The sequence below is a fragment of the Hyla sarda genome, unplaced genomic scaffold (genome assembly GCF_029499605.1).
Source record: "Hyla sarda isolate aHylSar1 unplaced genomic scaffold, aHylSar1.hap1 scaffold_766, whole genome shotgun sequence".
Classification (NCBI taxonomy): Eukaryota; Metazoa; Chordata; class Amphibia; order Anura; family Hylidae; genus Hyla; species Hyla sarda.
Genome location: NW_026610789.1, coordinates 112,501 through 129,141, shown reverse-complemented (window position 1 = coordinate 129,141; position 16,641 = coordinate 112,501). Strand labels below are relative to the sequence as shown.

Genomic DNA, 16,641 nt, shown 5'->3' with positions numbered 1-16,641 from the left:
GAGCAAAATTCGTTCACAAAGACCTTAAAACACCTCCAAAGAAGAGGAACAATGCGTTGGCCTAGAAACGAACTTGCCTCAATTACAATGGTGGAAACAGTTAAATTGATTGCTTAGCAGAGGATGGTTTCGATCCATCGACCTCTGGGTTATGGGCCCAGCACGCTTCCGCTGCGCCACTCTGCTTCTGTCTGTAAAGGAGATGAGAAGCATAACTACCCTCTGGTTCCTGTCAAGCTGCTAGCGGGAAGGCGGTCTCTGCCGTTTCAGCAAGTTTAGCTTAAAAGCCGATTGTTATGGGCTGAAGTCCACCTGGAGACCAGCATTTGGGTTTTCGCTTGTGCCTAGTCACGAGCATGCAGCACTGTTGTCTCTGTGGCGCAATCGGTTAGCGCGTTCGGCTGTTAACCGAAAGGTTGGTGGTTCAAGCCCACCCAGGGACGAGGTCCCCTTTTTGATTTGGTTGCACGTCACAGCTAAAGGTGGTTCTTTGGCGAGCCTTAGATGTGCTCTCAACTGAAAGCTTGGTCTCTGTGCCTGTTTTAAAGTCCCAATGTTGACGGGAGACCTCTCTGGAAAGGGTGTTTCTAGTGTTAAGAGCAGGGGTCAGCGGAAGTGTGTGTTTTTCAGCATCTTGAAACATCCCAAATGAAAACATACCCCCCAAAAAAATGTCCTTCGAGCCGGAATCGAACCAGCGACCTAAGGATTGCCGATTGTTCTACTACAGTCCTCCGCTCTACCAGCTGAGCTATCGTAGGATTGGCAAAGCCGGGTGTGTGCAACTCTTTGGCTTGGCTAAGAGTGCCATGAGCATTAGCTAAAAAGATGTTTGAAAAAGTCAAAAAGTTTTTGGAGGATGCGGGCATCGATCCCGCTACCTCTCGCATGCTAAGCGAGCGCTCTACCATTTGAGCTAATCCCCCATGTCTGACCCACGCATTTAGCCACGCAATCCACTGATCAATCTCTGTAACTGTTTGAAACTTTTTTTTTTTTTTTTAAGTGTCAAAATATTTTTGACATTAGAAGACTAAGACTGGGATGTTTACAGAGCTTCGCGTGGCTTAATACTTAGGACAAGAAAGTTGTTATGTAGCAGATGAGGCTCTAGAGCCATGGGACCCTTTTGGGAGGAGCATTGTAATGGGAGGAGCATTGTAATGTAAGGAGCTGAAAGGGTGCTTCTAGCTGCAAAATTTTTTACCATGAAAGAGCAAGCATAGGAGACAGGTGACAAAACCTTGAAAGAAATGCGTTGGCCGGGAATCGAACCCGGGTCAACTGCTTGGAAGGCAGCTATGCTCACCACTATACCACCAACGCTTCTTTGACAGCTGTGATGTCGGTGATGTCGGTGACGTCTGTGATTCGCATGGCTTAGACTGACTACTTCTGCTATCATGAAGAGCAAAATTCGTTCACAAAGACCTTAAAACACCTCCAAAGAAGAGGAACTTGGCCTAGAAACGAACTTGCCTCAATTACAATGGTGGAAACAGTAAAATTGATTGCTTAGCAGAGGATGGTTTCGATCCATCGACCTCTGGGTTATGGGCCCAGCACGCTTCCGCTGCGCCACTCTGCTTCTGTCTGTAAAGGAGATGAGAAGCATAACTACCCTCTGGTTCCTGTCAAGCTGCTAGTGGGAAGGCGGTCTCTGCCGTTTTTTTTTTTTTTTTTTAAGTGTCAAAATATTTTTGACATTAGAAGACTAAGACTGGGATGTTTACAGAGCTTCGCGTGGCTTAATACTTAGGACAAGAAAGTTGTTATGTAGCAGATGAGGCTCTAGAGCCATGGGACCCTTTTGGGAGGAGCATTGTAATGGGAGGAGCATTGTAATGTAAGGAGCTGAAAGGGTGCTTCTAGCTGCAAAATTTTTTACCATGAAAGAGCAAGCATAGGAGACAGGTGACAAAACCTTGAAAGAAATGCGTTGGCCGGGAATCGAACCCGGGTCAACTGCTTGGAAAGCAGCTATGCTTACCACTATACCACCAACGCTTCTTTGACAGCTGTGATGTCGGTGATGTCGGTGACGTCTGTGATTCGCATGGCTTAGACTGACTACTTCTGCTATCATGAAGAGCAAAATTCGTTCACAAAGACCTTAAAACACCTCCAAAGAAGAGGAACAATGCGTTGGCCTAGAAACGAACTTGCCTCAATTACAATGGTGGAAACAGTAAAATTGATTGCTTAGCAGAGGATGGTTTCGATCCATCGACCTCTGGGTTATGGGCCCAGCACGCTTCCGCTGCGCCACTCTGCTTCTGTTTGTAAAGGAGATGAGAAGCATAACTACCCTCTGGTTCCTGTCAAGATGCTAGCGGGAAGGCGGTCTCTGCCGTTTCAGCAAGTTTAGCTTAAAAGCCGATTGTTATGGGCTGAAGTCCACCTGGAGACCAGCATTTGGGTTTTCGCTTGTGCCTAGTCACGAGCATGCAGCACCGTTGTCTCTGTGGCGCAATCGGTTAGCGCGTTCGGCTGTTAACCGAAAGGTTGGTGGTTCAAGCCCACCCAGGGACGAGGTCCCCTTTTTGATTTGGTTGCACGTCACAGCTAAAGGTGGTTCTTTGGCGAGCCTTAGATGTGCTCTCAACTGAAAGCTTGGTCTCTGTGCCTGTTTTAAAGTCCCAATGTTGACGGGAGACCTCTCTGGAAAGGGTGTTTCTAGTGTTAAGAGCAGGGGTCAGCGGAAGTGTGTGTTTTTCAGCATCTTGAAACATCCCAAATGAAAACATACCCCCCAAAAAAATGTCCTTCGAGCCGGAATCGAACCAGCGACCTAAGGATTGCCGATTGTTCTACTACAGTCCTCCGCTCTACCAGCTGAGCTATCGAAGGATTGGCAAAGCCGGGTGTGTGCAACTCTTTGGCTTGGCTAAGAGTGCCATGAGCATTAGCTAAAAAGATGTTTGAAAAAGTCAAAAAGTTTTTGGAGGATGCGGGCATCGATCCCGCTACCTCTCGCATGCTAAGCGAGCGCTCTACCATTTGAGCTAATCCCCCATGTCTGACCCACGCATTTAGCCACGCAATCCACTGATCAATCTCTGTAACTGTTTGAAACTTTTTTTTTTTTTTTTTTTTTTTTTTTTAAGTGTCAAAATATTTTTGACATTAGAAGACTAAGACTGGGATGTTTACAGAGCTTCGCGTGGCTTAATACTTAGGACAAGAAAGTTGTTATGTAGCAGATGAGGCTCTAGAGCCATGGGACCCTTTTGGGAGGAGCATTGTAATGGGAGGAGCATTGTAATGTAAGGAGCTGAAAGGGTGCTTCTAGCTGCAAAATTTTTTACCATGAAAGAGCAAGCATAGGAGACAGGTGACAAAACCTTGAAAGAAATGCGTTGGCCGGGAATCAAACCCGGGTCAACTGCTTGGAAAGCAGCTATGCTTACCACTATACCACCAACGCTTCTTTGACAGCTGTGATGTCGTTGATGTCGGTGACGTCTGTGATTCGCATGGCTTAGACTGACTACTTCTGCTATCATGAAGAGCAAAATTCGTTCACAAAGACCTTAAAACACCTCCAAAGAAGAGGAACAATGCGTTGGCCTAGAAACGAACTTGCCTCAATTACAATGGTGGAAACAGTAAAATTGATTGCTTAGCAGAGGATGGTTTCGATCCATCGACCTCTGGGTTATGGGCCCAGCACGCTTCCGCTGCGCCACTCTGCTTCTGTCTGTAAAGGAGATGAGAAGCATAACTACCCTCTGGTTCCTGTCAAGCTGCTAGCGGGAAGGCGGTCTCTGCCGTTTCAGCAAGTTTAGCTTAAAAGCCGATTGTTATGGGCTGAAGTCCACCTGGAGACCAGCATTTGGGTTTTCGCTTGTGCCTAGTCACGAGCATGCAGCACCGTTGTCTCTGTGGCGCAATCGGTTAGCGCGTTCGGCTGTTAACCGAAAGGTTGGTGGTTCAAGCCCACCCAGGGACGAGGTCCCCTTTTTGATTTGGTTGCACGTCACAGCTAAAGGTGGTTCTTTGGCGAGCCTTAGATGTGCTCTCAACTGAAAGCTTGGTCTCTGTGCCTGTTTTAAAGTCCCAATGTTGACGGGAGACCTCTCTGGAAAGGGTGTTTCTAGTGTTAAGAGCAGGGGTCAACGGAAGTGTGTGTTTTTCAGCATCTTGAAACATCCCAAATGAAAACATACCCCCCAAAAAAATGTCCTTCGAGCCGGAATCGAACCAGCGACCTAAGGATTGCCGATTGTTCTACTACAGTCCTCCGCTCTACCAGCTGAGCTATCGAAGGATTGGCAAAGCCGGGTGTGTGCAACTCTTTGGCTTGGCTAAGAGTGCCATGAGCATTAGCTAAAAAGATGTTTGAAAAAGTCAAAAAGTTTTTGGAGGATGCGGGCATCGATCCCGCTACCTCTCGCATGCTAAGCGAGCGCTCTACCATTTGAGCTAATCCCCCATGTCTGACCCACGCATTTAGCCACGCAATCCACTGATCAATCTCTGTAACTGTTTGAAACTTTTTTTTTTTTTTTTAAGTGTCAAAATATTTTTGACATTAGAAGACTAAGACTGGGATGTTTACAGAGCTTCGCGTGGCTTAATACTTAGGACAAGAAAGTTGTTATGTAGCAGATGAGGCTCTAGAGCCATGGGACCCTTTTGGGAGGAGCATTGTAATGGGAGGAGCATTGTAATGTAAGGAGCTGAAAGGGTGCTTCTAGCTGCAAAATTTTTTACCATGAAAGAGCAAGCATAGGAGACAGGTGACAAAACCTTGAAAGAAATGCGTTGGCCGGGAATCGAACCCGGGTCAACTGCTTGGAAAGCAGCTATGCTTACCACTATACCACCAACGCTTCTTTGACAGCTGTGATGTCGGTGATGTCGGTGACGTCTGTGATTCGCATGGCTTAGACTGACTACTTCTGCTATCATGAAGAGCAAAATTCGTTCACAAAGACCTTAAAACACCTCCAAAGAAGAGGAACAATGCGTTGGCCTAGAAACGAACTTGCCTCAATTACAATGGTGGAAACAGTAAAATTGATTGCTTAGCAGAGGATGGTTTCGATCCATCGACCTCTGGGTTATGGGCCCAGCACACTTCCGCTGCGCCACTCTGCTTCTGTCTGTAAAGGAGATGAGAAGCATAACTACCCTCTGGTTCCTGTCAAGCTGCTAGCGGGAAGGCGGTCTCTGCCGTTTCAGCAAGTTTAGCTTAAAAGCCGATTGTTATGGGCTGAAGTCCACCTGGAGACCAGCATTTGGGTTTTCGCTTGTGCCTAGTCACGAGCATGCAGCACTGTTGTCTCTGTGGCGCAATCGGTTAGCGCGTTCGGCTGTTAACCGAAAGGTTGGTGGTTCAAGCCCACCCAGGGACGAGGTCCCCTTTTTGATTTGGTTGCACGTCACAGCTAAAGGTGGTTCTTTGGCGAGCCTTAGATGTGCTCTCAACTGAAAGCTTGGTCTCTGTGCCTGTTTTAAAGTCCCAATGTTGACGGGAGACCTCTCTGGAAAGGGTGTTTCTAGTGTTAAGAGTAGGGGTCAGCGGAAGTGTGTGTGTTTCAGCAGCTTGAAACATCCCAAATGAAAACATACCCCCCAAAAAAATGTCCTTCGAGCCGGAATCGAACCAGCGACCTAAGGATTGCCAATTGTTCTACTACAGTCCTCCGCTCTACCAGCTGAGCTATCGAAGGATTGGCAAAGCTGGATGTGTGCAACTCTTTGGCTTGGCTAAGAGTGCCATGAGCATTAGCTAAAAAGATGTTTGAAAAAGTCAAAAAGTTTTTGGAGGATGCGGGCATCGATCCCGCTACCTCTCGCATGCTAAGCGAGCGCTCTACCATTTGAGCTAATCCCCCATGTCTGACCCACGCATTTAGCCACGCAATCCACTGATCAATCTCTGTAACTGTTTGAAACTTTTTTTTTTTTTTTTTTTTTTAAGTGTCAAAATATTTTTGACATTAGAAGACTAAGACTGGGATGTTTACAGAGCTTCGCGTGGCTTAATACTTAGGACAAGAAAGTTGTTATGTAGCAGATGAGGCTCTAGAGCCATGGGACCCTTTTGGGAGGAGCATTGTAATGGGAGGAGCATTGTAATGTAAGGAGCTGAAAGGGTGCTTCTAGCTGCAAAATTTTTTACCATGAAAGAGCAAGCATAGGAGACAGGTGACAAAACCTTGAAAGAAATGCGTTGGCCGGGAATCGAACCCGGGTCAACTGCTTGGAAGGCAGCTATGCTTACCACTATACCACCAACGCTTCTTTGACAGCTGTGATGTCGGTGATGTCGGTGACGTCTGTGATTCGCATGGCTTAGACTGACTACTTCTGCTATCATGAAGAGCAAAATTCGTTCACAAAGACCTTAAAACACCTCCAAAGAAGAGGAACAATGCGTTGGCCTAGAAACGAACTTGCCTCAATTACAATGGTGGAAACAGTAAAATTGATTGCTTAGCAGAGGATGGTTACGATCCATCGACCTCTGGGTTATGGGCCCAGCACGCTTCCGCTGCGCCACTCTGCTTCTGTCTGTAAAGGAGATGAGAAGCATAACTACCCTCTGGTTCCTGTCAAGCTGCTAGCGGGAAGGTGGTCTCTGCCGTTTCAGCAAGTTTAGCTTAAAAGCCGATTGTTATGGGCTGAAGTCCACCTGGAGACCAGCATTTGGGTTTTCGCTTGTGCCTAGTCACGAGCATGCAGCACCGTTGTTTGAAACTTTTTTTTTTTTTTTTTAAGTGTCAAAATATTTTTGACATTAGAAGACTAAGACTGGGATGTTTACAGAGCTTCGCGTGGCTTAATACTTAGGACAAGAAAGTTGTTATGTAGCAGATGAGGCTCTAGAGCCATGGGACCCTTTTGGGAGGAGCATTGTAATGGGAGGAGCATTGTAATGTAAGGAGCTGAAAGGGTGCTTCTAGCTGCAAAATTTTTTACCATGAAAGAGCAAGCATAGGAGACAGGTGACAAAACCTTGAAAGAAATGCGTTGGCCGGGAATCGAACCCGGGTCAACTGCTTGGAAGGCAGCTATGCTTACCACTATACCACCAACGCTTCTTTGACAGCTGTGATGTCGGTGATGTCGGTGACGTCTGTGATTCGCATGGCTTAGACTGACTACTTCTGCTATCATGAAGAGCAAAATTCGTTCACAAAGACCTTAAAACACCTCCAAAGAAGAGGAACAATGCGTTGGCCTAGAAACGAACTTGCCTCAATTACAATGGTGGAAACAGTAAAATTGATTGCTTAGCAGAGGATGGTTTCGATCCATCGACCTCTGGGTTATGGGCCCAGCACGCTTCCGCTGCGCCACTCTGCTTCTGTCTGTAAAGGAGATGAGAAGCATAACTACCCTCTGGTTCCTGTCAAGCTGCTAGTGGGAAGGCGGTCTCTGCCGTTTCAGCAAGTTTAGCTTAAAAGCCGATTGTTATGGGCTGAAGTCCACCTGGAGACCAGCATTTGGGTTTTCGCTTGTGCCTAGTCACGAGCATGCAGCACTGTTGTCTCTGTGGCGCAATCGTTTAGCGCGTTCGGCTGTTAACCGAAAGGTTGGTGGTTCAAGCCCACCCAGGGACGAGGTCCCCTTTTTGATTTGGTTGCACGTCACAGCTAAAGGTGGTTCTTTGGCGAGCCTTAGATGTGCTCTCAACTGAAAGCTTGGTCTCTGTGCCTGTTTTAAAGTCCCAATGTTGACGGGAGACCTCTCTGGAAAGGGTGTTTCTAGTGTTAAGAGTAGGGGTCAGCGGAAGTGTGTGTGTTTCAGCAGCTTGAAACATCCCAAATGAAAACATACCCCCCAAAAAAATGTCCTTCGAGCCGGAATCGAACCAGCGACCTAAGGATTGCCAATTGTTCTACTACAGTCCTCCGCTCTACCAGCTGAGCTATCGAAGGATTGGCAAAGCTGGATGTGTGCAACTCTTTGGCTTGGCTAAGAGTGCCATGAGCATTAGCTAAAAAGATGTTTGAAAAAGTAAAAAAGTTTTTGGAGGATGCGGGCATCGATCCCGCTACCTCTCGCATGCTAAGCGAGCGCTCTACCATTTGAGCTAATCCCCCATGTCTGACCCACGCATTTAGCCACGCAATCCACTGATCAATCTCTGTAACTGTTTGAAACTTTTTTTTTTTTTTTTTTTTTTTTTAAGTGTCAAAATATTTTTGACATTAGAAGACTAAGACTGGGATGTTTACAGAGCTTCGCGTGGCTTAATACTTAGGACAAGAAAGTTGTTATGTAGCAGATGAGGCTCTAGAGCCATGGGACCCTTTTGGGAGGAGCATTGTAATGGGAGGAGCATTGTAATGTAAGGAGCTGAAAGGGTGCTTCTAGCTGCAAAATTTTTTACCATGAAAGAGCAAGCATAGGAGACAGGTGACAAAACCTTGAAAGAAATGCGTTGGCCGGGAATCGAACCCGGGTCAACTGCTTGGAAGGCAGCTATGCTTACCACTATACCACCAACGCTTCTTTGACAGCTGTGATGTCGGTGATGTCGGTGACGTCTGTGATTCGCATGGCTTAGACTGACTACTTCTGCTATCATGAAGAGCAAAATTCGTTCACAAAGACCTTAAAACACCTCCAAAGAAGAGGAACAATGCGTTGGCCTAGAAACGAACTTGCCTCAATTACAATGGTGGAAACAGTAAAATTGATTGCTTAGCAGAGGATGGTTTCGATCCATCGACCTCTGGGTTATGGGCCCAGCACGCTTCCGCTGCGCCACTCTGCTTCTGTCTGTAAATGAGATGAGAAGCATAACTACCCTCTGGTTCCTGTCAAGCTGCTAGCGGGAAGGCGGTCTCTGCCGTTTCAGCAAGTTTAGCTTAAAAGCCGATTGTTATGGGCTGAAGTCCACCTGGAGACCAGCATTTGGGTTTTCGCTTGTGCCTAGTCACGAGCATGCAGCACTGTTGTCTCTGTGGCGCAATCGGTTAGCGCGTTCGGCTGTTAACCGAAAGGTTGGTGGTTCAAGCCCACCCAGGGACGAGGTCCCCTTTTTGATTTGGTTGCACGTCACAGCTAAAGGTGGTTCTTTGGCGAGCCTTAGATGTGCTCTCAACTGAAAGCTTGGTCTCTGTGCCTGTTTTAAAGTCCCAATGTTGACGGGAGACCTCTCTGGAAAGGGTGTTTCTAGTGTTAAGAGTAGGGGTCAGCGGAAGTGTGTGTGTTTCAGCAGCTTGAAACATCCCAAATGAAAACATACCCCCCAAAAAAATGTCCTTCGAGCCGGAATCGAACCAGCGACCTAAGGATTGCCAATTGTTCTACTACAGTCCTCCGCTCTACCAGCTGAGCTATCGAAGGATTGGCAAAGCTGGATGTGTGCAACTCTTTGGCTTGGCTAAGAGTGCCATGAGCATTAGCTAAAAAGATGTTTGAAAAAGTCAAAACGTTTTTGGAGGATGCGGGCATCGATCCCGCTACCTCTCGCATGCTAAGCGAGCGCTCTACCATTTGAGCTAATCCCCCATGTCTGACCCACGCATTTAGCCACGCAATCCACTGATCAATCTCTGTAACTGTTTGAAACTTTTTTTTTTTAAGTGTCAAAATATTTTTGACATTAGAAGACTAAGACTGGGATGTTTACAGAGCTTCGCGTGGCTTAATACTTAGGACAAGAAAGTTGTTATGTAGCAGATGAGGCTCTAGAGCCATGGGACCCTTTTGGGAGGAGCATTGTAATGGGAGGAGCATTGTAATGTAAGGAGCTGAAAGGGTGCTTCTAGCTGCAAAATTTTTTACCATGAAAGAGCAAGCATAGGAGACAGGTGACAAAACCTTGAAAGAAATGCGTTGGCCGGGAATCGAACACGGGTCAACTGCTTGGAAGGCAGCTATGCTTACCACTATACCACCAACGCTTCTTTGACAGCTGTGATGTCGGTGATGTCGGTGACGTCTGTGATTCGCATGGCTTAGACTGACTACTTCTGCTATCATGAAGAGCAAAATTCGTTCACAAAGACCTTAAAACACCTCCAAAGAAGAGGAACAATGCGTTGGCCTAGAAACGAACTTGCCTCAATTACAATGGTGGAAACAGTAAAATTGATTGCTTAGCAGAGGATGGTTTCGATCCATCGACCTCTGGGTTATGGGCCCAGCACGCTTCCGCTGCGCCACTCTGCTTCTGTCTGTAAAGGAGATGAGAAGCATAACTACCCTCTGGTTCCTGTCAAGCTGCTAGCGGGAAGGCGGTCTCTGCCGTTTCAGCAAGTTTAGCTTAAAAGCCGATTGTTATGGGCTGAAGTCCACCTGGAGACCAGCATTTGGGTTTTCGCTTGTGCCTAGTCACGAGCATGCAGCACTGTTGTCTCTGTGGCGCAATCGGTTAGCGCGTTCGGCTGTTAACCGAAAGGTTGGTGGTTCAAGCCCACCCAGGGACGAGGTCCCCTTTTTGATTTGGTTGCACGTCACAGCTAAAGGTGGTTCTTTGGCGAGCCTTAGATGTGCTCTCAACTGAAAGCTTGGTCTCTGTGCCTGTTTTAAAGTCCCAATGTTGACGGGAGACCTCTCTGGAAAGGGTGTTTCTAGTGTTAAGAGTAGGGGTCAGCGGAAGTGTGTGTGTTTCAGCAGCTTGAAACATCCCAAATGAAAACATACCCCCCAAAAAAATGTCCTTCGAGCCGGAATCGAACCAGCGACCTAAGGATTGCCAATTGTTCTACTACAGTCCTCCGCTCTACCAGCTGAGCTATCGAAGGATTGGCAAAGCTGGATGTGTGCAACTCTTTGGCTTGGCTAAGAGTGCCATGAGCATTAGCTAAAAAGATGTTTGAAAAAGTCAAAAAGTTTTTGGAGGATGCGGGCATCGATCCCGCTACCTCTCGCATGCTAAGCGAGCGCTCTACCATTTGAGCTAATCCCCCATGTCTGACCCACGCATTTAGCCACGCAATCCACTGATCAATCTCTGTAACTGTTTGAAACTTTTTTTTTTTTTTTTTTTAAGTGTCAAAATATTTTTGACATTAGAAGACTAAGACTGGGATGTTTACAGAGCTTCGCGTGGCTTAATACTTAGGACAAGAAAGTTGTTATGTAGCAGATGAGGCTCTAGAGCCATGGGACCCTTTTGGGAGGAGCATTGTAATGGGAGGAGCATTGTAATGTAAGGAGCTGAAAGGGTGCTTCTAGCTGCAAAATTTTTTACCATGAAAGAGCAAGCATAGGAGACAGGTGACAAAACCTTGAAAGAAATGCGTTGGCCGGGAATCGAACCCGGGTCAACTGCTTGGAAGGCAGCTATGCTTACCACTATACCACCAACACTTCTTTGACAGCTGTGATGTCGGTGATGTCGGTGACGTCTGTGATTCGCATGGCTTAGACTGACTACTTCTGCTATCATGAAGAGCAAAATTCGTTCACAAAGACCTTAAAACACCTCCAAAGAAGAGGAACAATGCGTTGGCCTAGAAACGAACTTGCCTCAATTACAATGGTGGAAACAGTAAAATTGATTGCTTAGCAGAGGATGGTTTCGATCCATCGACCTCTGGGTTATGGGCCCAGCACGCTTCCGCTGCGCCACTCTGCTTCTGTCTGTAAAGGAGATGAGAAGCATAACTACCCTCTGGTTCCTGTCAAGCTGCTAGCGGGAAGGCGGTCTCTGCCGTTTCAGCAAGTTTAGCTTAAAAGCCGATTGTTATGGGCTGAAGTCCACCTGGAGACCAGCATTTGGGTTTTCGCTTGTGCCTAGTCACGAGCATGCAGCACCGTTGTCTCTGTGGCGCAATCGGTTAGCGCGTTCGGCTGTTAACCGAAAGGTTGGTGGTTCAAGCCCACCCAGGGACGAGGTCCCCTTTTTGATTTGGTTGCACGTCACAGCTAAAGGTGGTTCTTTGGCGAGCCTTAGATGTGCTCTCAACTGAAAGCTTGGTCTCTGTGCCTGTTTTAAAGTCCCAATGTTGACGGGAGACCTCTCTGGAAAGGGTGTTTCTAGTGTTAAGAGCAGGGGTCAGCGGAAGTGTGTGTTTTTCAGCATCTTGAAACATCCCAAATGAAAACATACCCCCCAAAAAAATGTCCTTCGAGCCGGAATCGAACCAGCGACCTAAGGATTGCCGATTGTTCTACTACAGTCCTCCGCTCTACCAGCTGAGCTATCGAAGGATTGGCAAAGCCAGGTGTGTGCAACTCTTTGGCTTGGCTAAGAGTGCCATGAGCATTAGCTAAAAAGATGTTTGAAAAAGTCAAAAAGTTTTTGGAGGATGCGGGCATCGATCCGGCTACCTCTCGCATGCTAAGCGAGCGCTCTACCATTTGAGCTAATCCCCCATGTCTGACCCACGCATTTAGCCACGCAATCCACTGATCAATCTCTGTAACTGTTTGAAACTTTTTTTTTTTTTTTTTTTTTAAGTGTCAAAATATTTTTGACATTAGAAGACTAAGACTGGGATGTTTACAGAGCTTCGCGTGGCTTAATACTTAGGACAAGAAAGTTGTTATGTAGCAGATTCAGGCTCTAGAGCCATGGGACCCTTTTGGGAGGAGCATTGTAATGGGAGGAGCATTGTAATGTAAGGAGCTGAAAGGGTGCTTCTAGCTGCCACATTTTTTACCATGAAAGAGCAAGCATAGGAGACAAAACCTTGAAAGAAATGCGTTGGCCGGGAATCGAACCCGGGTCAACTGGTTGGAAGGCAGCTATGCTCACCACTATACAACCAACGCTTCTGTGACAGCTGTGATGTCGGTGATGTCGGTGACGTCTGTGATTCGCATGGCTTAGACTGACTACTTCTGCTATCATGAAGAGCAAAATTCGTTCACAAAGACCTTAAAAAACCTCCAAAGAAGAGGAACAATGCGTTGGCCTAGAAACGAACTTGCCTCAATTACAATGGTGGAAACAGTAAAATTGATCGCTTAGCAGAGGATGGTTTCGATCCATCGACCTCTGGGTTATGGGCCCAGCACGCTTCCGCTGCGCCACTCTGCTTCTGTCTGTAAAGGAGATGAGAAGCATAACTACCCTCTGGTTCCTGTCAAGCTGCTAGCGGGAAGGCGGTCTCTGCCGTTTCAGCAAGTTTAGCTTAAAAGCCGATTGTTATGGGCTGAAGTCCACCTGGAGACCAGCATTTGGGTTTTCGCTTGTGCCTAGTCACGAGCATGCAGCACCGTTGTCTCTGTGGTGCAATCGGTTAGCGCGTTCGGCTGTTAACCGAAAGGTTGGTGGTTCAAGCCCACCCAGGGACGAGGTCCCCTTTTTGATTTGGTTGCACGTCACAGCTAAAGGTGGTTCTTTGGCGAGCCTTAGATGTGCTCTCAACTGAAAGCTTGGTCTCTGTGCCTGTTTTAAAGTCCCAATGTTGACGGGAGACCTCTCTGGAAAGGGTGTTTCTAGTGTTAAGAGTAGGGGTCAGCGGAAGTGTGTGTGTTTCAGCAGCTTGAAACATCCCAAATGAAAACATACCCCACAAAAAAAATGTCCTTCGAGCCGGAATCGAACCAGCGACCTAAGGATTGCCGATTGTTCTACTACAGTCCTCCGCTCTACCAGCTGAGCTATCGAAGGATTGGCAAAGCTGGGTGTGTGCAACTCTTTGGCTTGGCTAAGAGTGCCATGAGCATTAGCTAAAAAGATGTTTGAAAAAGTCAAAAAGTTTTTGGAGGATGCGGGCATCGATCCCGCTACCTCTCGCATGCTAAGCGAGCGCTCTACCATTTGAGCTAATCCCCCATGTCTCACCCACGCATTTAGCCACGCAATCCACTGATCAATCTCTGTAAATGTTTGAAACTTTATTATTTTTTTTTTTTAAGTGTCAAAATATTTTTGACATTAGAAGACTAAGACTGGGATGTTTACAGAGCTTCGCGTGGCTTAATACTTAGGATAAGAAAGTTGTTATGTAGCAGATGAGGCTCTAGAGCCATGGGACCCTTTTGGGAGGAGCATTGTAATGGGAGGAGCATTGTAATGTAAGGAGCTGAAAGGGTGCTTCTAGCTGCAAAATTTTTTACCATGAAAGAGCAAGCATAGGAGACAGGTGACAAAACCTTGAAAGAAATGCGTTGGCCGGGAATCGAACCCGGGTCAACTGCTTGGAAGGCAGCTATGCTTACCACTATACCACCAACGCTTCTGTGACAGCTGTGATGTCGGTGATGTCGGTGACGTCTGTGATTCGCATGGCTTAGACTGACTACTTCTGCTATCATGAAGAGCAAAATTCGTTCACAAAGACCTTAAAACACCTCCAAAGAAGAGGAACAATGCGTTGGCCTAGAAACGAACTTGCCTCAATTACAATGGTGGAAACAGTAAAATTGATTGCTTAGCAGAGGATGGTTTCGATCCATCGACCTCTGGGTTATGGGCCCAGCACGCTTCCGCTGCGCCACTCAGCTTCTGTCTGTAAAGGAGATGAGAAGCATAACTACCCTCTGGTTCCTGTCAAGCTGCTAGCGGGAAGGCGGTCTCTGCCGTTTCAGCAAGTTTAGCTTAAAAGCCGATTGTTATGGGCTGAAGTCCACCTGGAGACCAGCATTTGGGTTTTCGCTTGTGCCTAGTCACGAGCATGCAGCACCGTTGTCTCTGTGGCGCAATCGGTTAGCGCGTTCGGCTGTTAACCGAAAGGTTGGTGGTTCAAGCCCACCCAGGGACGAGGTCCCCTTTTTGATTTGGTTGCACGTCACAGCTAAAGGTGGTTCTTTGGCGAGCCTTAGATGTGCTCTCAACTGAAAGCTTGGTCTCTGTGCCTGTTTTAAAGTCCCAATGTTGACGGGAGACCTCTCTGGAAAGGGTGTTTCTAGTGTTAAGAGTAGGGGTCAGCGGAAGTGTGTGTGTTTCAGCAGCTTGAAACATCCCAAATGAAAACATACCCCACAAAAAAAATGTCCTTCGAGCCGGAATCGAACCAGCGACCTAAGGATTGCCGATTGTTCTACTACAGTCCTCCGCTCTACCAGCTGAGCTATCGAAGGATTGGCAAAGCCGGGTGTGTGCAACTCTTTGGCTTGGCTAAGAGTGCCATGAGCATTAGCTAAAAAGATGTTTGAAAAAGTCAAAAAGTTTTTGGAGGATGCGGGCATCGATCCCGCTACCTCTCGCATGCTAAGCGAGCGCTCTACCATTTGAGCTAATCCCCCATGTCTGACCCACGCATTTAGCCACGCATTTAGCCACGCAATCCACTGATCAATCTCTGTAACTGTTTGAAACTTTTTTTTTTTTTTTTTTTTTTTTTAAGTGTCAAAATATTTTTGACATTAGAAGACTAAGACTGGGATGTTTACAGAGCTTCGCGTGGCTTAATACTTAGGACAAGAAAGTTGTTATGTAGCAGATGAGGCTCTAGAGCCATGGGACCCTTTTGGGAGGAGCATTGTAATGGGAGGAGCATTGTAATGTAAGGAGCTGAAAGGGTGCTTCTAGCTGCAAAATTTTTTACCATGAAAGAGCATGCATAGGAGACAGGTGACAAAACCTTGAAAGAAATGCGTTGGCCGGGAATCGAACCCGGGTCAACTGCTTGGAAGGCAGCTATGCTTACCACTATACCACCAACGCTTCTTTGACAGCTGTGATGTCGGTGATGTCGGTGACGTCTGTGATTCGCATGGCTTAGACTGACTACTTCTGCTATCATGAAGAGCAAAATTCGTTCACAAAGACCTTAAAACACCTCCAAAGAAGAGGAACAATGCGTTGGCCTAGAAACGAACTTGCCTCAATTACAATGGTGGAAACAGTAAAATTGATTGCTTAGCAGAGGATGGTTTCGATCCATCGACCTCTGGGTTATGGGCCCAGCACGCTTCCGCTGCGCCACTCTGCTTCTGTCTGTAAAGGAGATGAGAAGCATAACTACCCTCTGGTTCCTGTCAAGCTGCTAGTGGGAAGGCGGTCTCTGCCGTTTCAGCAAGTTTAGCTTAAAAGCCGATTGTTATGGGCTGAAGTCCACCTGGAGACCAGCATTTGGGTTTTCGCTTGTGCCTAGTCACGAGCATGCAGCACCGTTGTCTCTGTGGCGCAATCGGTTAGCGCGTTCGGCTGTTAACCGAAAGGTTGGTGGTTCAAGCCCACCCAGGGACGAGTTCTCCTTTTTGATTTGGTTGCACGTCACAGCTAAAGGTGGTTCTTTGGCGAGCCTTAGATGTGCTCTCAACTGAAAGCTTGGTCTCTGTGCCTGTTTTAAAGTCCCAATGTTGACGGGAGACCTCTCTGGAAAGGGTGTTTCTAGTGTTAAGAGTAGGGGTCAGCGGAAGTGTGTGTGTTTCAGCAGCTTGAAACATCCCAAATGAAAACATACCCCCCAAAAAAATGTCATTCGAGCCGGAATCGAACCAGCGACCTAAGGATTGCCGATTGTTCTACTACAGTCCTCCGCTCTACCAGCTGAGCTATCGAAGGATTGGCAAAGCTGGGTGTGTGCAACTCTTTGGCTTGGCTAAGAGTGCCATGAGCATTAGCTAAAAAGATGTTTGAAAAAGTCAAAAAGTTTTTGGAGGATGCGGGCATCGATCCCGCTACCTCTCGCATGCTAAGCGAGCGCTCTACCATTTGAGCTAATCCCCCATGTCTGACCCACGCATTTAGCCACGCATTTAGCCACGCAATCCACTGATCAATCTCTGTAACTGTTTTAAACTTTTTTTTTTTTTTTTTTTTTTTTTTTTTAG

At 46.9% G+C, this 16,641-nt stretch overlaps 37 non-coding genes across 37 annotated transcripts; 9 read left to right on the top strand and 28 right to left on the bottom strand.

Moving 5' to 3' along the window:
- Nucleotides 1-369: 369 nt before the first annotated feature.
- TRNAN-GUU (transfer RNA asparagine (anticodon GUU)) lies at nt 370-443 on the top strand. The gene has a single exon. It is a non-coding gene; the product is annotated as a tRNA-Asn (tRNA).
- Nucleotides 444-853: 410 nt separating this feature from the next.
- Nucleotides 854-926, bottom strand: TRNAA-AGC (transfer RNA alanine (anticodon AGC)). Its single transcript has one exon. It is a non-coding gene; the product is annotated as a tRNA-Ala (tRNA).
- Nucleotides 927-1,254: 328 nt separating this feature from the next.
- Nucleotides 1,255-1,326, bottom strand: TRNAG-UCC (transfer RNA glycine (anticodon UCC)). Its single transcript has one exon. It is a non-coding gene; the product is annotated as a tRNA-Gly (tRNA).
- Nucleotides 1,327-1,935: 609 nt separating this feature from the next.
- Nucleotides 1,936-2,007, bottom strand: TRNAG-UCC (transfer RNA glycine (anticodon UCC)). The gene has a single exon. It is a non-coding gene; the product is annotated as a tRNA-Gly (tRNA).
- Nucleotides 2,008-2,458: 451 nt separating this feature from the next.
- Nucleotides 2,459-2,532, top strand: TRNAN-GUU (transfer RNA asparagine (anticodon GUU)). Its single transcript has one exon. It is a non-coding gene; the product is annotated as a tRNA-Asn (tRNA).
- Nucleotides 2,533-2,763: 231 nt separating this feature from the next.
- Nucleotides 2,764-2,850, bottom strand: TRNAY-GUA (transfer RNA tyrosine (anticodon GUA)). The gene is given in 2 exon segments: nt 2,764-2,799; nt 2,814-2,850. It is a non-coding gene; the product is annotated as a tRNA-Tyr (tRNA).
- Nucleotides 2,851-2,942: 92 nt separating this feature from the next.
- Nucleotides 2,943-3,015, bottom strand: TRNAA-AGC (transfer RNA alanine (anticodon AGC)). Its single transcript has one exon. It is a non-coding gene; the product is annotated as a tRNA-Ala (tRNA).
- An 863-nt stretch (nt 3,016-3,878) lies between these two features.
- On the top strand, nt 3,879-3,952 carry TRNAN-GUU (transfer RNA asparagine (anticodon GUU)). Its single transcript has one exon. It is a non-coding gene; the product is annotated as a tRNA-Asn (tRNA).
- Nucleotides 3,953-4,183: 231 nt separating this feature from the next.
- TRNAY-GUA (transfer RNA tyrosine (anticodon GUA)) lies at nt 4,184-4,270 on the bottom strand. Its single transcript is given in 2 exon segments — nt 4,184-4,219; nt 4,234-4,270. It is a non-coding gene; the product is annotated as a tRNA-Tyr (tRNA).
- Nucleotides 4,271-4,362: 92 nt separating this feature from the next.
- Nucleotides 4,363-4,435, bottom strand: TRNAA-AGC (transfer RNA alanine (anticodon AGC)). The gene has a single exon. It is a non-coding gene; the product is annotated as a tRNA-Ala (tRNA).
- A 328-nt stretch (nt 4,436-4,763) lies between these two features.
- On the bottom strand, nt 4,764-4,835 carry TRNAG-UCC (transfer RNA glycine (anticodon UCC)). Its single transcript has one exon. It is a non-coding gene; the product is annotated as a tRNA-Gly (tRNA).
- Nucleotides 4,836-5,286: 451 nt separating this feature from the next.
- Nucleotides 5,287-5,360, top strand: TRNAN-GUU (transfer RNA asparagine (anticodon GUU)). The gene has a single exon. It is a non-coding gene; the product is annotated as a tRNA-Asn (tRNA).
- A 231-nt stretch (nt 5,361-5,591) lies between these two features.
- On the bottom strand, nt 5,592-5,678 carry TRNAY-GUA (transfer RNA tyrosine (anticodon GUA)). The gene is given in 2 exon segments: nt 5,592-5,627; nt 5,642-5,678. It is a non-coding gene; the product is annotated as a tRNA-Tyr (tRNA).
- A 92-nt stretch (nt 5,679-5,770) lies between these two features.
- TRNAA-AGC (transfer RNA alanine (anticodon AGC)) lies at nt 5,771-5,843 on the bottom strand. The gene has a single exon. It is a non-coding gene; the product is annotated as a tRNA-Ala (tRNA).
- A 334-nt stretch (nt 5,844-6,177) lies between these two features.
- Nucleotides 6,178-6,249, bottom strand: TRNAG-UCC (transfer RNA glycine (anticodon UCC)). Its single transcript has one exon. It is a non-coding gene; the product is annotated as a tRNA-Gly (tRNA).
- Nucleotides 6,250-6,977: 728 nt separating this feature from the next.
- On the bottom strand, nt 6,978-7,049 carry TRNAG-UCC (transfer RNA glycine (anticodon UCC)). The gene has a single exon. It is a non-coding gene; the product is annotated as a tRNA-Gly (tRNA).
- Nucleotides 7,050-7,805: 756 nt separating this feature from the next.
- Nucleotides 7,806-7,892, bottom strand: TRNAY-GUA (transfer RNA tyrosine (anticodon GUA)). Its single transcript is given in 2 exon segments — nt 7,806-7,841; nt 7,856-7,892. It is a non-coding gene; the product is annotated as a tRNA-Tyr (tRNA).
- Nucleotides 7,893-7,984: 92 nt separating this feature from the next.
- On the bottom strand, nt 7,985-8,057 carry TRNAA-AGC (transfer RNA alanine (anticodon AGC)). The gene has a single exon. It is a non-coding gene; the product is annotated as a tRNA-Ala (tRNA).
- Nucleotides 8,058-8,394: 337 nt separating this feature from the next.
- Nucleotides 8,395-8,466, bottom strand: TRNAG-UCC (transfer RNA glycine (anticodon UCC)). Its single transcript has one exon. It is a non-coding gene; the product is annotated as a tRNA-Gly (tRNA).
- A 451-nt stretch (nt 8,467-8,917) lies between these two features.
- Nucleotides 8,918-8,991, top strand: TRNAN-GUU (transfer RNA asparagine (anticodon GUU)). The gene has a single exon. It is a non-coding gene; the product is annotated as a tRNA-Asn (tRNA).
- Nucleotides 8,992-9,222: 231 nt separating this feature from the next.
- Nucleotides 9,223-9,309, bottom strand: TRNAY-GUA (transfer RNA tyrosine (anticodon GUA)). Its single transcript is given in 2 exon segments — nt 9,223-9,258; nt 9,273-9,309. It is a non-coding gene; the product is annotated as a tRNA-Tyr (tRNA).
- Nucleotides 9,310-9,401: 92 nt separating this feature from the next.
- TRNAA-AGC (transfer RNA alanine (anticodon AGC)) lies at nt 9,402-9,474 on the bottom strand. Its single transcript has one exon. It is a non-coding gene; the product is annotated as a tRNA-Ala (tRNA).
- An 846-nt stretch (nt 9,475-10,320) lies between these two features.
- Nucleotides 10,321-10,394, top strand: TRNAN-GUU (transfer RNA asparagine (anticodon GUU)). The gene has a single exon. It is a non-coding gene; the product is annotated as a tRNA-Asn (tRNA).
- Nucleotides 10,395-10,625: 231 nt separating this feature from the next.
- Nucleotides 10,626-10,712, bottom strand: TRNAY-GUA (transfer RNA tyrosine (anticodon GUA)). The gene is given in 2 exon segments: nt 10,626-10,661; nt 10,676-10,712. It is a non-coding gene; the product is annotated as a tRNA-Tyr (tRNA).
- Nucleotides 10,713-10,804: 92 nt separating this feature from the next.
- On the bottom strand, nt 10,805-10,877 carry TRNAA-AGC (transfer RNA alanine (anticodon AGC)). The gene has a single exon. It is a non-coding gene; the product is annotated as a tRNA-Ala (tRNA).
- Nucleotides 10,878-11,208: 331 nt separating this feature from the next.
- TRNAG-UCC (transfer RNA glycine (anticodon UCC)) lies at nt 11,209-11,280 on the bottom strand. Its single transcript has one exon. It is a non-coding gene; the product is annotated as a tRNA-Gly (tRNA).
- A 451-nt stretch (nt 11,281-11,731) lies between these two features.
- Nucleotides 11,732-11,805, top strand: TRNAN-GUU (transfer RNA asparagine (anticodon GUU)). Its single transcript has one exon. It is a non-coding gene; the product is annotated as a tRNA-Asn (tRNA).
- A 231-nt stretch (nt 11,806-12,036) lies between these two features.
- On the bottom strand, nt 12,037-12,123 carry TRNAY-GUA (transfer RNA tyrosine (anticodon GUA)). Its single transcript is given in 2 exon segments — nt 12,037-12,072; nt 12,087-12,123. It is a non-coding gene; the product is annotated as a tRNA-Tyr (tRNA).
- Nucleotides 12,124-13,444: 1,321 nt separating this feature from the next.
- On the bottom strand, nt 13,445-13,531 carry TRNAY-GUA (transfer RNA tyrosine (anticodon GUA)). The gene is given in 2 exon segments: nt 13,445-13,480; nt 13,495-13,531. It is a non-coding gene; the product is annotated as a tRNA-Tyr (tRNA).
- Nucleotides 13,532-13,623: 92 nt separating this feature from the next.
- On the bottom strand, nt 13,624-13,696 carry TRNAA-AGC (transfer RNA alanine (anticodon AGC)). Its single transcript has one exon. It is a non-coding gene; the product is annotated as a tRNA-Ala (tRNA).
- Nucleotides 13,697-14,027: 331 nt separating this feature from the next.
- Nucleotides 14,028-14,099, bottom strand: TRNAG-UCC (transfer RNA glycine (anticodon UCC)). Its single transcript has one exon. It is a non-coding gene; the product is annotated as a tRNA-Gly (tRNA).
- A 451-nt stretch (nt 14,100-14,550) lies between these two features.
- TRNAN-GUU (transfer RNA asparagine (anticodon GUU)) lies at nt 14,551-14,624 on the top strand. Its single transcript has one exon. It is a non-coding gene; the product is annotated as a tRNA-Asn (tRNA).
- A 232-nt stretch (nt 14,625-14,856) lies between these two features.
- Nucleotides 14,857-14,943, bottom strand: TRNAY-GUA (transfer RNA tyrosine (anticodon GUA)). The gene is given in 2 exon segments: nt 14,857-14,892; nt 14,907-14,943. It is a non-coding gene; the product is annotated as a tRNA-Tyr (tRNA).
- A 92-nt stretch (nt 14,944-15,035) lies between these two features.
- Nucleotides 15,036-15,108, bottom strand: TRNAA-AGC (transfer RNA alanine (anticodon AGC)). Its single transcript has one exon. It is a non-coding gene; the product is annotated as a tRNA-Ala (tRNA).
- Nucleotides 15,109-15,457: 349 nt separating this feature from the next.
- Nucleotides 15,458-15,529, bottom strand: TRNAG-UCC (transfer RNA glycine (anticodon UCC)). Its single transcript has one exon. It is a non-coding gene; the product is annotated as a tRNA-Gly (tRNA).
- A 451-nt stretch (nt 15,530-15,980) lies between these two features.
- Nucleotides 15,981-16,054, top strand: TRNAN-GUU (transfer RNA asparagine (anticodon GUU)). Its single transcript has one exon. It is a non-coding gene; the product is annotated as a tRNA-Asn (tRNA).
- A 410-nt stretch (nt 16,055-16,464) lies between these two features.
- TRNAA-AGC (transfer RNA alanine (anticodon AGC)) lies at nt 16,465-16,537 on the bottom strand. The gene has a single exon. It is a non-coding gene; the product is annotated as a tRNA-Ala (tRNA).
- Between the last annotated feature and the right edge of the window lie 104 nt (nt 16,538-16,641).